The 14,520-nt window shown below is 40.3% G+C and overlaps 1 long non-coding RNA gene across 15 annotated transcripts in view; it reads right to left on the bottom strand.

The window, feature by feature from the left end:
• Window positions 1-575: 575 nt before the first annotated feature.
• The window catches only part of LOC138825015 (uncharacterized), a 44,416-nt gene continuing 30,471 nt past the window's right edge, over window positions 576-14,520 (bottom strand). For 10 of the 15 annotated variants that reach the window (XR_011371285.1, XR_011371279.1, XR_011371291.1 and 7 more), the window contains 2 exons: window positions 4,238-4,407; window positions 791-2,645 (listed from right to left, as the gene is read on the bottom strand). This is a non-coding gene — a long non-coding RNA (uncharacterized lncRNA). Of the gene's footprint in view, window positions 692-790; window positions 2,646-4,237; window positions 4,408-9,101; window positions 9,221-14,520 lie in introns of those variants that run through there. The other 5 variants (XR_011371289.1, XR_011371283.1, XR_011371292.1 and 2 more) reach the window with 4 other exon arrangements.

The raw sequence follows: 14,520 nt of genomic DNA, 5'->3' as shown, positions 1-14,520 counted from the left end.
CTAAGAAGCACAGACAAGAAACTTCTTAGATTTTGTGGATCCTAGGATCTCTGGACCTACTCTTCTTCCTTCCTCTTCTTTTGAACACTGCTTTAACAATGCAAGGATTATCACTAGCTCACACCAACAGTCTGATGGGGCTACTACCTCTGGTCTCAAATCACAGCTCATTTACTCAGGCCTAAGGTAGAAAAAACAAAATGTATCTACCAGACACTTTGGGGACACATTTCAAGCAAAATCGTGACCAGTCTTGCCTCAACCTTTGCATCTATGAGTAAGAGAAGAAATCATGTGGAGACAGTGATTCACAGACTCCGGGCTATTCAGTGGGTACAGCAGAGCTGCTGGAAGCTCTTCAGTCATTCCTTCAGAGAGCTCTGTCCATTGTGATGAAGATTTGTCCCCTGCTAGAGGCTTACCTGGAACTTGTCTTGGAATACAAAATTGGAAAGACTCACCATTTTCTCAATTTGAGAGAGAGGCTCAGAGCATAGCCGCACCCCTCCCCCCAATGCTGCTTTATCACTTTCCTCCTTTTTTTTTTTTTGGTACCACTTCTGTTGTTCACAGTCTTTGGTGATAGCCCTGCTACCCACACTTTTAGGGCCAGTGAGTGGATCCATGTGGAATGGAGGGGAAAGGAGTTGTTTCATCACTTTGGAGGCTTCTGGCTACCATGAACAGAACCCTGTGGCACAAATGAATTTAAATAAACAACATCAGATATATACCACGTGCAGGTACAGAAGGAGGGATGTGTCAAGATAAGACGCAGACAGTAGCTGGGTGGGGATGCATCATGGTTTATTTTGGCATATCTATTCAACATATTAAGTCCATCTTTGGGAATAAGATGGTGGCCTTGCTCTAGGAGACATTGTCTGCTGTTGCTTCACAGAGACAGGAAACTTCTCCCCTCCTCCCTTACACCCTTGACATGCATTCCCTCATTCGCCAGAACTGCATCACCTGGCCAATTGCTGAGCCAATCATTGATAAGAGGAATTTAGAAAACAAGCCCTGGCTGAGAAAAATTCTCTGGGGTTGAACAGATAGCTGTTTGGGCTGCCACTGCCCTTTTTAAAAATTCACTGTGTATTTTTGTTTGTCAAGCAGATCACATCTGGGACACTGGCAGAGAGGAAAGTGGGTAGAACTTTTCTTCTTCAGGGGAGAGATAGGGAGAGTTCTTTCTCTGCAAATCCCTTATCTGAGCAAACCTAGGTCCTGGGAATGAATGGACTCGGAGGAAGGCATTAGAGTGACAGGGAGGAAGAGGAAGAGGTGTAGCTTCAGAGTGAAGCCCGCCTCCTACTTCCTTTTCCATCTTTCTTTACTTTTTCTTCTTCTAAAGTTTCTGTTCTCTGCAGAGACCCAAGCATCCAGAATAGAAGCTCCCAATAGATTTATCTACTCATTTATCCTTCTCTGGGAACAATTGCTTTGTTAGCAGTGAAAAGATTTTTTCACCCAATCTTTGTTTTCACCCTTGTGGGCTTTCTGCTTATTATTGGTTGTTTTTTTTGTTGTTTTGTTTTGTTTTCTTGCTTTTCCTTTTTGTACCAGTCCTGGACACTGTCTCTGAATTATTTTTTGCTCAAGGCTGGCACTCTACCACTTGAGTCACAGCTCCAATTCTGGTGGTTTCTTTTGTTAAATTTTTTGGGGGGGTCCGGTCATGGGGCCTGAACTCTGGGCCTGGGTGCTGTCCCTCAGCTCTTCAGCTCAAGGCTAGCGCTCTACCACTTGAGCCACAGTGCCACTTTCTGGCTTTTTTTCTTTTTGCTTATGTTGTGCTTAGGAATTGAACCCAGAGCCTCAGGCATGCAAGGCAAGCGCTCTACCACTGAACCACCTTCCCAGCCCTGGTGGTTTCTTTTGGTAGTTAATTAAAAAAGAAGAGTCTCACAGGCTTTCCTACCCAAGCTGGCTTTGAACTGCGATCCTTAGATCTCAGCCTCCTGAGTAGTTAGGATGACAGCGGTGAGCCACAGGCTCCTGGCTCTGCTGATTATATTTTAAGCTTAAAATGGAAAAGCTTCTCTTTGAAATCTTCGCTTATGTGTCAAATGTCACTGGAGAGTTGGAACCAATTTACCATGTGTTTATATCATTTCATTCATTCCCTAATGCATTAATTCATTCATAATCCTGTAATATCATAAGCACAAGTCCAATGCTGGCCCTTCTTTCTTGCCATAGGGGGGATTTGGGCATGCCCTTTGAGGCCAGACTCCCAGGAGAGTCAAATGAAGAAATACCAAGGACTGAGGCAAGTACTGAGAAATATAGTCCCCAAATTCCTTCCATGGAATTTTGCTCCAGAATCCATGCTGCCTAAATCCTGGAATAGGTCACCTGCCTAATCTTGTTTCACAGACAAAGTTGGCACAAGTCAGCTGATGCTTTCTGTTGATCTCTCCTCCACATCTTCAGGAAGGAGACCACATAATTACATGACCAGAAGATCATGTGACCGTGTGACCACACGTCTCTTTCGCTGCTCCAAAGATAGCAGACACGTGGGATGGGGAACCACATTGGTTTCTGCATCAGGCTGACTCATTCCTTCTGTCTCTACTCCTTTCCAGCATCACAAATCTTGAGATAATGTTTGCTTGTTCTTCAGTTTTCTGGTCTACCTAATGGGAACAAAGATAATGTTTACCTCACAGGGTGATTGCAAAGCTAACTCATGGGAAGTCTCTGGTCTAGGCCCTGCCTCTAACAGTGCTCAATACACTGTATTCTTTTTCCTATCTGAAAGTGTATTTTGGTCCCAAACAGTACTATTTTCATAAGCAGAGAAGCATGATCATATGCTGTTGCTGTTCAGAAGGAGGTCATCAGCAAAAGGTTGTTGCTCAGACTGGGTCTCTCTCCTGCTTGGGGGCTCGAGTTGTTTGGTCACCCCATGCCTGTCGCTCCCTCAACATGTTAGAATTGAGCTGCATGTCTCACTTTGAACTATGATTATTGCCAGTAAACACTGGGCATAAACTGCATTGGAAATGATTCTTGAAGAGTTTAGTGGGACAGAAAATACACAAATGCAGAACATAGGCAACTAGACTAAGAGCCTTGACCATTGCCAAATGTAGAGTAGCAAAGAGATCAAGGAGAAAACTCCATGATTATTTCATCCACATGAGTCTCTCTGCCTTCGCTTGTGTGTGTGTGTGTGTGTGTGTGTGTGTGTGTGTGTGTGTGTGTGTGTGTGTTTAAAAGAGACAATATTATGATGATATTATATTGTGCTATAGATCCCCCAGATTAGTACCCACAGACGGTTTTGCTTGACCCACAGAAGATTTTAGACTTTCAAATTAGTTTGTCAGGTCTGGTGCCTGTGGCTCACACATGTCATCCCAGATACTCAAGAGGCTGAGATCTGAGGATCAAGGTTCAAAGCAAGCCTGAGCAGACCAACTGGAGAGGCTCTTATCTCCAATTAATCAGCAAAAAAGACAGAGGAAGAGGTGTGGTTCAAGTTGGTAGAGCACCAATCTTGAATTTTTTAAAAAGCTAAATCAGAGCATGAAAACCTGAGTTCAAGTTTCAGTGCCCACTACCACACACAAATTAGTTTTCAACATTTAAAGAATAGATGGTTTCATTCTGCATCTGGAGGAATAGATAGCTGGAGTTGAAAATTGCTACCATTAAAAAATGTCATTCTAGCTGGGAGCTGGTGGCTCACATCTGTAATCCTAGCTACTCAGGGGGCTGAGATCTGAGGATCTCGGTTCAAAGCAAGCCGGGGCAGGAAAGTCTGTGAGACTCCTATCTCCAATAAACCACCCGAAAACCGGAAGTGGCGCTGTAGCTCAAGTGGTAGAGCGCTAGCCTTGAGCTGAAGAGCTGAGGGACAGCGCCCAGGCCCAGAGTTCAAGCCCCATGACTGACAAAAAAAGAAAAAACATCCTTGTAATTATAAAATAAATGATGCACAGAGGGGTTACAGTTCCATAAGTCAAGTCATGAGGACAATTCTTCTTAGCCAGTGGTCACCCCTTCCCATGCTCTCTTGCAGTGTTTCCTCCACTCCCATCTCCACCAGTAAGTTGGATAGTTCATTTAAAAGTGTCCATTGAGTACTGTTACAGCATTGGTTCACCCTTTGTCCCTCCATTTCTATGCCTCCAACTTCCCACCATTTGAAAGGCCAGAAAGGTGATTGGGGGGGGCAGGGGAAAGGGGGCGCTACATTTCCTGGAACTTCATCTCCACTCACCCATATGGCTCAGTGGAGTTTGCTGCCTGCATCCCTGAGCAGATCATCTGCTTAGCATGATCCAGATTCTTCTGAGGGTTCTAACTACAGCAAGGCTTGCTCCATTCTTCCAGCCAAAAGGGGAAATAAAGGCAGATTGATATTTTCCTGTCTGTCTGACATTTCACCCCCTGTCCCAGAAAGAATGTGTATCATTAACTTTATTGATCATAACAGCCATTATTTAGTAGAATTTAGGATGATTTCAGCACCTTCTCTCAATGGATTCTTTTGAATTGTAGGCATTAACTTCTCCCACTTGGTAGAAGAGGAGACAGAAGTTCAAAGAAGCTAAGGAATTTACTGGGCCAACCTCTGATGCAGATTGACTGACAAAACACAACCCCCTGCCCTGGAACATTAAGTAAATATGATAAACTGTACTTCTCTTCTGTTCTTTATCATATCTAAACTGCTACAGGCAAAAGAAATAATAATCCTTGGAGAAGTATAAGATGTTATAGTTGTCTAAAATGGTTCTCATATGGGGCTGGGAAGGTGGCTCAGTGGTAGAGTGCTTGCCTGCATGCATGAGACCCTGTGTTCTATTCCTCAGCACCACATAAGCAAAAAGAAAAAAATCTGGAAGTGGTGCTGTGGCTTAAGTGGTAGAGCGCTATCCTTGAGCTGAAGAGCTGAGGGACAGCGCCCCGGCCCAGAGTTCAGGCCCAACGACCAGACCCAAAATTTAAAAAAATGGTTCTCATACAACAAAAAGAGATGACTATAAGGTCAACAATTAAATTAAAACAATCCTTTGAAAGACTCATATTACTTAAAGAATAACCTAGATAATCATGTATTTACTACTGAAATTAAGTTTTGAATGTATAAAAATGGCACTGAAGCAATAGAGAATGGCCCTAGTTCTCTCTAACCAAATAGACTTAGGGTCCCATATGCAGTTCCCCCAAGAGATAGACAATAACGAATAAACAAACATGCAGAGAATCACAGGAATTTGCACACACAAAGATGGAAAATCTCAAAGTCCACCCCCTGACCCCTCATGGCAGTGCTGTTAAGCATTGAAAGGGGCCCACTGCTTGTGTCTTCAGGAACACCAGCCAATCTCAAAAGGCAGACACAGAAAACTCCCATAGCACTGGACACAGACCGGGCAGAGACCAAGACCAGAGACCAGGCACAGCAACACCCAGTCAGAGACAGCTCCCACTGCCCCACTGCTCAGCCCACAATTGATATGAAGGAACATAGTGGCCTACCAACCTGAAATCTGCAACAATAGATACAGAAATCTGCCACAGCACTGACAGTCATCCAAAACCAGTTCTAGGATCAGTAAGTATCAGGCTGGAGCCACTCACCCCACACAGGAGACCAGTACTGCAGCACTGGTTAGTGACCCACAGAGGTTGATCTGGACCTCTCTCCCTGCTAAGAAGGAACAACACACTTGAAGCACACAAAGAGGCCTGAGCCCTTCCATATTCCCACCACCCCAACTGCTGGCTTCCAGTGGAAGGCTACAGGAACTCCAACTAGACAGGTGCTAGGACCCTGTATCCCCCATAGCACTGGCTATCCAGAGAAAGGTCAGTGTGAGAACCAACGTTCACTCACCCACAGGGACATGCCCCCTCATCCCAGAGTAGTCCAAATCTCGGCCCTCCCTAACAGACAAGTCAGGCACTGGTAGAGGGCTCTCCTGTCAGAAAACACAAACATGTGTGCTAACCAGCCACCTGTAGAGCATTTCCACCAGGAACAGCCAAGTGAATGCATGCACCAGCCCTATACAGGAGTGCAAGCTGCCTAGGTGCCAAACCCTGACGAGAACTGCAGGCCCATTAAACATTTGCAGGTCAAATCACAGGTACATGCTGTCCACCAACAGAGCACACCCTTGTTGGTAGCTGCAGCACTGAACCCTGCCAGGACCCACTGGTCCCTGTCTGGAACTGCAAAAAGAGTAAATGTATGAGTAACAGGCAGAGCACATGTAAACACATACAAGATGCACCAGACCAACTGCTGGTCACTTGTTGGAAGAGAACCAACCCAGGGCCAAGGCACAAAAAAAGCCCTGTGCACAGTGAGGACCCCAATCCTTCTGAAGCCAATGCCTAACCCAGACTCCTGAAGCTAACTTCAGTCCCCGCTGCAGACCAGACCAAGCTCCTTTCAGTTATCCCAGGGCTGATTATGCACACAGGTGCTAGCCAGCTTGGGGACCCTGCTTCAGTTACCCTACCCAGTGTAAACCAGCCCAGGCAAAGTGAAGGCTGTTGGTACCTGACAGGCAAAAATTGGGCCAACAGACAAAGATTAGACTACAGCACCGACAATCCCTGAACCCAAATGCATATACCAAAAGGAAAGATTACAAGAGTCATGGACAGTCAAGAAAACAAACCAAATCCAAAAGCCAGCAGCAATCCAGGAAAGAACTACAGTAACAAGGAAGAAGAAATGGAGGACAAAGGAACCAGTAAAGAAATGATGGCCAAATTGGCCAATGAAATAAAAGGGAAGATGGAAAAGCAATTTCAAGAACACAAAAAGAAATATCAAAGAAATTCCAACACTTCAAAAAAGATACAGACAAAAATAGACACAGTATATACCTCATTAAAAGATAGAATTAACAATGAGACCTGATATAGGAACCATAAGTTGTCAATTTCCACAATGCAAACCATAATGGAAGCTATAGGTAACATAATAAGTGAGATGGAAAATAGAATATCAGGAGTTGAGGATAAAACAGAGAATCTGGAACAGCAATTAATAGGTATGGAAAAAAGAACTCAAAAATTACCAAAAGGAAATCCAAGAATTGGCAGAAAAAGCCAAGAACTCAAATCAACATATAAACTGGGATAGGTGAGATGGAAAAATTTCAAAAGAGTAATGGAACACCTATTCAATAAGATCATTACAGAAAATTTCCCCAATCTTAAGAGAGAAAATCTCACCTGCATAACAGAAGCATATAGAACACCTAGTAGACACGATCCTAGAACACTTCTATACATATCATAGTAAAACCATTAGACCTGAGTAGCAAGGAACTGATTTTAAATGCCACAAAATCAAAGAAGGAATTACATTACAATGGAAAAATCAAAATCGCTGAGGACCTTTCCACATAAACCCTCAATGCAAAGAGCCTGATAATGTAGTTTCCAACAACTGCCTACTCAAATTGGTGTACCCAGAGAAGCTATCGAAATGAAAACCTTTCATGACAAAAATTAAAGAAATTCATGAACACTAAACCCACACTGCAAAAAATAATAAAAGAAGAATAAAATCTGAAGAAAACAATTAAGATCAGGGAATCATATCAGACAGAAATCACTAGAAGATCAATTTAGTAAGTGCAGGGAAAGGAAAGAAGCAACAAGAAAACAAGAAAATGGCAGATAACATAACACATCTCTCTCTAATAATCCTAAACATTAACACACTCAAATTCTCCAATCAAAAGAAAAAGAACTACAGACTGGCTCAGAAAAGAAGATCCATGGGGGAGTTAGGGGGTGAGGGGAGATGGGAAGGAATGGGAAGGGATGGGAAGGGGAAACAAAGGAGGAGGCAACAATACTTGATAATAAATGTACTCATTACTTTGCCCATGTAATTGTAACCCCTCTGTACAGTATTTTCACAATATAAATAAATAAATAGCAAAAAAAGAAAGAAAACAAGATCTATTAATTTATTGTCTCCAAGAGACCCATCTCACAGCCAAAGTAAAAACAAACTCCAAGTCATGTTATGGAAAAGATCTTCCACCCAAATGTACCCTGTAAGAAGGCAGTAGTCACCATATGGATATCTGATAAAAAACAGACTTCTCATTAAAATCAGTACAAAAAGACAATGTAGGTCCCTACATATTAATAAAGGGAATGATCCATAAAGAGAAAATCATAGTGGTCAATGTCTGTGCACCAAACAATAGCGCATCTAAATGTGTTAAACAAAAACTCTTGGATTTACAGAACAAGAAAGACCCAAACAAAATAATAGTGGGAGAGTTTCACACTCCATTCTCACCAAAGGACAGGTCAATCAAACAAAACAAGCCAAGAAGCCTCTGAACTAAATGACACCATAACCTCTTCTCAGTAGCTTGTGGAACATTCTCCAAAATAGATAATTTTATAGTTCACATAAAGAACCTAAACAAATAAAGAGAATTGACATAATCCCTTGCATCCTATTAGACCATAGTGGAATTAAACTAGTTTGTAAGAACAAAGCATACTGTAGAAATTAGTCAAATACAGGGAGGCTGAACAGCACACTACTGAGTAAGACCTGGGTCACAGAAGAAATTAGAAAGTTCTTCCAATTCAATGAAAATGGAAACACATCACAACAGCACCTCTGGGATACAGCAATAACAGTGCTGAAGGGAAAGACCTAAGCATAAAGAAAACAGAAGCAGCTCAAGTAAATAATCTCATGATATAATTAAAATTGCTAGAAAAGGAAGAAAAAAGTTAAATCTAAAGGGAGAGAGATGTTAAAAAAGGTTATGGCAGAAATCGAGATAGAAATTTTTTAAATATACCTGAAATTAATACAACAAAAAGCTTCTTCTTTAAAAAGTGATTAAATTGACAGACCACTTGTGAGGTTACCAAAAATGAAGAGAGGAGGAGGAGGAGGAGGAGGAGGAGGAGGAGGAGGAGGAGGAGGAGGAGGAGGAGGAGGAGGAGGAGGAGGAGGAGGAGGAGGAGGAGGAGGAGGGGAGACAAAACAACAAGATCTGGGATGCCACATGAAAAATTACAAAGTAGGCTTCATCCCACAGATGCAAGAAACATACACAAGATATATACATACATACCTACATGCCACATATGCAAATCCATAAATGCAATTCAGCACATCAACAGAGCCAAGATCAAGAACCACATGATCATCTCAACCGATGTACAAACAGCCTTTGACAAAATCCATCCACTCCTATTCAAAGAATATAAGGCACTTATATTCAAAGAACAGAAGGAAAATTCTTTAAAGCAACAAAAGTAATATATCATAGACCAACAGCCAAAAGAATACTACATGGGGAAAAACTAAAACCATTTTCCCTAAAATCAGAAACAATGCATAGATGCCCACTTTCTCCATTCTGCTTCAATATGGTTACAGGATCCTTAGCCAGAGAAGTAAGGCAAGAAAAGCACATTCAAGGGATCCACATAAGGACAGAAGAAATGAAACTATCCTTATTTGCAGATGACATGCTGTTATACCTGAAGGACCCCAAATACTCCACTCCCAAACTCATAATAGACCACTTCAGCAAAGTAGCAGGATACAAAATTAATCCACAAAAATGAGCAACCTTTGTGTATGCCAACAATGCTCAAGCAGAAAGGGAAATCATGAAAACAACACAATTTGCAATAGCCTCAAATATATATATATATATATAGGAATTAACCTAACCAAAGATGTAAAAGATCTATTTAGTAAAAACTATATACATCTAAAAAAGAAATCAGACACTAGGAAAGTGAAAGACCTCTCATGTTCTTGGAGAGGTACAATCAATATTGTGAAAAAGGCTATACTGCCAAGCACCAGTAGCTCACACTTGTAATCCTAGCTACTCAGGAGGCTGAGATCTGAGGATCACAGTTCAAAGCCAGCTCAGGCAGGACCAAGGCCCCGAGTTCAAGCCCCATGACCAACCAAAAAAAAAAAGAAAAAAAAATGGCCCAATAATATAAACATTCAATGAAATCCCCACCAAAATCCCAATGGTGTTCTTTACTGAAATAGAGAAAACAAATAAAAAAATTCATGTGGAACAACAAAAGACCTAAAATAGGCAAAGAAATTCAAGTTCTACAAGGAGCCATGGTAATAAAAACAGCTTGGTATTAGTACCAAAATAGAACCAAAGACCAATGAGATTAGAAGACCTAGAAATAACACCACATACTTTCAGTTATCTGATATTCAACAATGGATCCAAATACATACAGTAGGGAAAACATAGCCTCTTCAACTATTGGTGCTGGAAAAACCAGGAAGCCACATGCATGTTTGTCAACATGCACTAACATCAATTCAAAATGGATTAAAGACCTCAACCTCAGACTCAAAACTCTGAAACTACTGTAAGACAGTGTAGGAGAGACTTTAGAACTTATAGGCTCAGGCAGGAATTTCCTAAATCAAATCCCAGGGGAACTACAGATTGGAGAAAGACTGGACAAATGAAAAGACATAGGTACTAAACAAGGAAGACAGCCAATCAATTGGGAAAAATCTCTACCAGCAATACATCAGACAAGGCCTAATATTCCATATAAACAGGGAACTCAAGAAACTAAGCCCCTCCCAAGTCTAATAAACCAATCACTAAATGGGCAATGGACCTCAAAGGAGGTTTCTTAGAATACAAGGTAAAAATGGCAAAGAAACTGTCATCCCTGGCCATAAAGGAAATTTAAATCAAAACAGTCCTGAGATACCATCTCACCCCAGTTAGACTGGTCAATATTCTGAATTCAGACAAAAACAAATGCTGGCGGGGATGTGGAGAAAAAGGAACCTATTGCACTACTGGAGGGTGTAAACTAATACAACCACTCTGGAAAGCAGTCTGGAGGTTCCTCAAAAAACTAAACATAGACCTTCCCAAAATCCAGCCATACCACTCCTAGGCATTTACTCTGAGCATCATGAACCAGAATATGAACAGGATACCTGCACATCCAAATTCATTGCTGCAATATTCACAACCTCCCACAAGAAGCACTCAGATGTCCCACAACAGATGAATGGATACAAAAAATGTGGTACCTATAGCCAATGGAATTTTAAACAGCCATTACAAAGGATAAAATAATGGCATTTGTAGGGGAATGGATGTAACTAGAACAAATCATGTTGAGCAAGGTAAGCCAAGATTATGGAGACAAAAGGTGCATGAGCTGGGCGTCAGTGGCTCACGCCTGTAATCCTAGCTACTCAGGAGGATCACAGTTCAAAGCCAGCCCGGGCAGGAAAGACTGTGAGACTCCTATCTCCAATAAACCACTAGAAAAATGGAAGTGGCGCTGTAGCTCAAGTGGTAGAGCACTCGCCTTGAGCTGAAGAGCTGAGGGACAGCGACCAAGCCCAAAGTTCAAGCCTCATGACCAACAACAGCAACAAAAAAGGTGCATGTTCTCTCTGATATGCAGATGTTAGATTTAAAGCACAACAAGATATGATCAAGTATACAGGGTTCTAGACACAGATATATAGTGAGACCAAAAGAGGATAGCCTTAGGAGAAAAGCACCAAAATGTAATACACAAGCAGCTCTTCATATATATATATATATATATATATATATATATATATATATATATATATATATATATATATATATATATATATGTATATATATATAAATCATAGACATATATATAAAATCATACACATATTGAAAAGAACTCCAAAGAAAACAAAGGACCTTTTCTTAATTTGTCTTATCATTTTTAGATGACTCTATTTTTTTACCTCATATATGGTGTATTCACATGCATATGTGAAAGAAGGTGGGGACAGAGCACAGAATCAGTGGAAGACAAGTAAAAATAGATAGCAGTGGGGCTCATCAACTGCATTGGACATTGATGTAAGTGAACCAAGCAACTAGTGGAGGAGATGGAAAGAAAGGCAAGAGAGAATGAGGGAACAGATGATACTAAGGAAAAGGAAAGAAATGTACTTATCACCTGACATATGTAAATGTAACCTCACTGTATATCACATCTAAAACATCAATAAAGTAATTTTTTAAAGCTATGTATAATGGGGAATGGTAATACTCAGCACTGTGGAGGCAGAAGCAAGGGGACTGCAAGTTCAAAGCCATCTCTACAGTAAAATTTTTTGTCTCAAAAAAACAAAAAAAGGATATGGATGTTACAGGTCTTGATAGACCATGTGAGGTTCTGGGTTAGATCTCTAGCACAAAACAAAACAAAACAACAACAACAAGAACTAGTCTTTGTATAATTAATTTACAGTGATAATTACTGAAAGAAATGGCCTATATAGGGCTGGGAAGGTGGCTCAGTGGTAGAGCGCTTGCCTTGCATGCATGAGGCCCTGGTTTCGATTCCTCAGCACCACATAAGCAAAAAGAAAAAAAACCCGGAAGTGGCACTGTGGCTCAAGTGGTAGAGTGCTAGCCTTGAGCTGAAGAGCTGAGGGACAGCGCCCAGGCCCAGAGTTCAGGCCCCACGACTGGACCCAAAAATAAATAAATTAATTAAAATGCCAAAAAATATTAAAAAAAAAGAAATGGCCTATATAAATAAAAACCAAGAAAGAAACCAACTAAAATGGTGCACAATAGAATCTGGCAGGGGGGAAAACTACAAAGGAAACATCACATCTGCAAAATCTGGTTTCAAGAAACATTAGTATGTATAAAAATCTTCAATATATAATTAATTTTTTAAAAAAGTTTTTAATTCCTCCTAAAACCTCTAGACCAAATTTTTTTTTCACTGAAGAATTCTGTCAGGTGATTTTGACACAGTAAATAATTTTACAATAAATGATGTCCTAGGAGTTGGCACTTGTAGTTATAAAATGTGGCATGGGAAAATTGGGAGGGAGCAGAGGAAGGGGTGATATTGTCCAAAAGAAATGGACTCATTAATTGCCTTATGAAATTGTAACCATTCTGTACATCAACTATATAATTATAAAAATATTTTTAAATATGCCAAGTTAAAAAAAAAACCTCATAGGTCTAAACATAACCCACAAACTACAACACTTTAAATGAAAGCACATGAAACTTCATGTATTTGTGTTGCTTTGAAAATGACCTCTGTGTACACTTTAGTGGGGTTTTTTGTTTGTGGTTTTAGTTTTGTCTTTGGATTGTTGTTCTTCATCACTGATGTCATGAAGCTTGGACTCAGCCTGGGTGCTGTCACTGAGCTCTTTAGTTCGAGGATAGTGGTCTACCATTTTGAGCCACATCTCTAATTTCAGGTTTTGAGGACTGTTCATGAGTGCGCCACTAGCACCCGGCTACACTTCGGATTTTATTATTTTTTGTCGGTTGTGGGCCTTGAACTTTGGGCTTGGGTGTTGTCTCTTCAAAATTCTACCACTAGAAACAGGGTCAATTCCGGTCTTCTGAAGATTATAGTCTTACGGACTTTCTTGCTGGCCAATACTAATACTGTGTCTTTGAGAAATCATTAACGACAGCCCGAGATTTCTATAGGTAACAAAGGCCTGGATATTTTTTCATGACAAGTTGATTAAAGACAAAGCATTGGGGAAGCTTTACAGATATTTAAGAAAAGGACACAAAACACCATCTCTAGAAAGATGGCTTACATTTACATTTTCATTCTAAGAAGGCACCCTCTAAAACTTCCTTTCTATTCATAAAGTACAAGTAATTCCATCAAAAGATAGCAGCAGCACATAAATAGTCTGCAATATGATACAAAAACAGCAAAGATGTAAGCCATAACATATTATGTAAAGAACTGAAAATATTCAAACAAGACCAAGAAAAATGATCCCATTTACACTATGTATCTCCTATAAGCTTACTTATAGTACAGCATTATATGGGCCAACCTTGTCTATCTGCTTGTTTTCATTGCCAATTAGGCAGAAAATAGCCACAAGTGAAGGTGTGATACAAGAGGTAGACCTCAAGCCTTTAACAAAAAGCCAAGTAAGAAAAGCAAGTTCCTGACTTCAAACCCCAGTACTAGCACAAAAAATAAAATAAAACTATTATTATCTCGATGAAAATAATAGGGAAGGTAGTGCCATTACATCAGCATTTTAGAGCTTAAATATAAATAAATTGATGTTATTTAAATGAAATTATGAATGTATATGGAGGAAACAGAGATTATGTTTTCTAACTGTGGAGTCAGGGAGGAACTTTAAAGCAAAATGTAAATATCAGAAACAAGAAAAAAAGATGGACTAATTTTGGCATAAAATAGTATGTTGGTATATATCACTAACAAAAACTAGAATAACATATTTGAAAAAAAATAATCTGCAACATATTTGATAGGTAATATATGTTGTAAAAATATTTTTAAGCTTTCAGATGCAGAGTGGTAGCTCAACAAAATGAAGCTGGAAATTGAAATATAACAGGGGAAAGTAAAGGGGAGGAGTGTAAATGAATGAAGAGTGGGTAGTAATGGCAGTATGCAGTGATAATATTCAATGCATATCCTATGAAATGAGGAAAGTTGAAG

This window comes from Dipodomys merriami, unplaced genomic scaffold (assembly GCF_024711535.1).
Source record: "Dipodomys merriami isolate MVZ:Mamm:240054 unplaced genomic scaffold, mDipMer1.0.p SCAF_1314, whole genome shotgun sequence".
NCBI classification, from domain to species: Eukaryota; Metazoa; Chordata; class Mammalia; order Rodentia; family Heteromyidae; genus Dipodomys; species Dipodomys merriami.
Note: the sequence above shows the minus strand (reverse complement) of the source record. Positions and strands in the feature narration are given on the sequence as shown.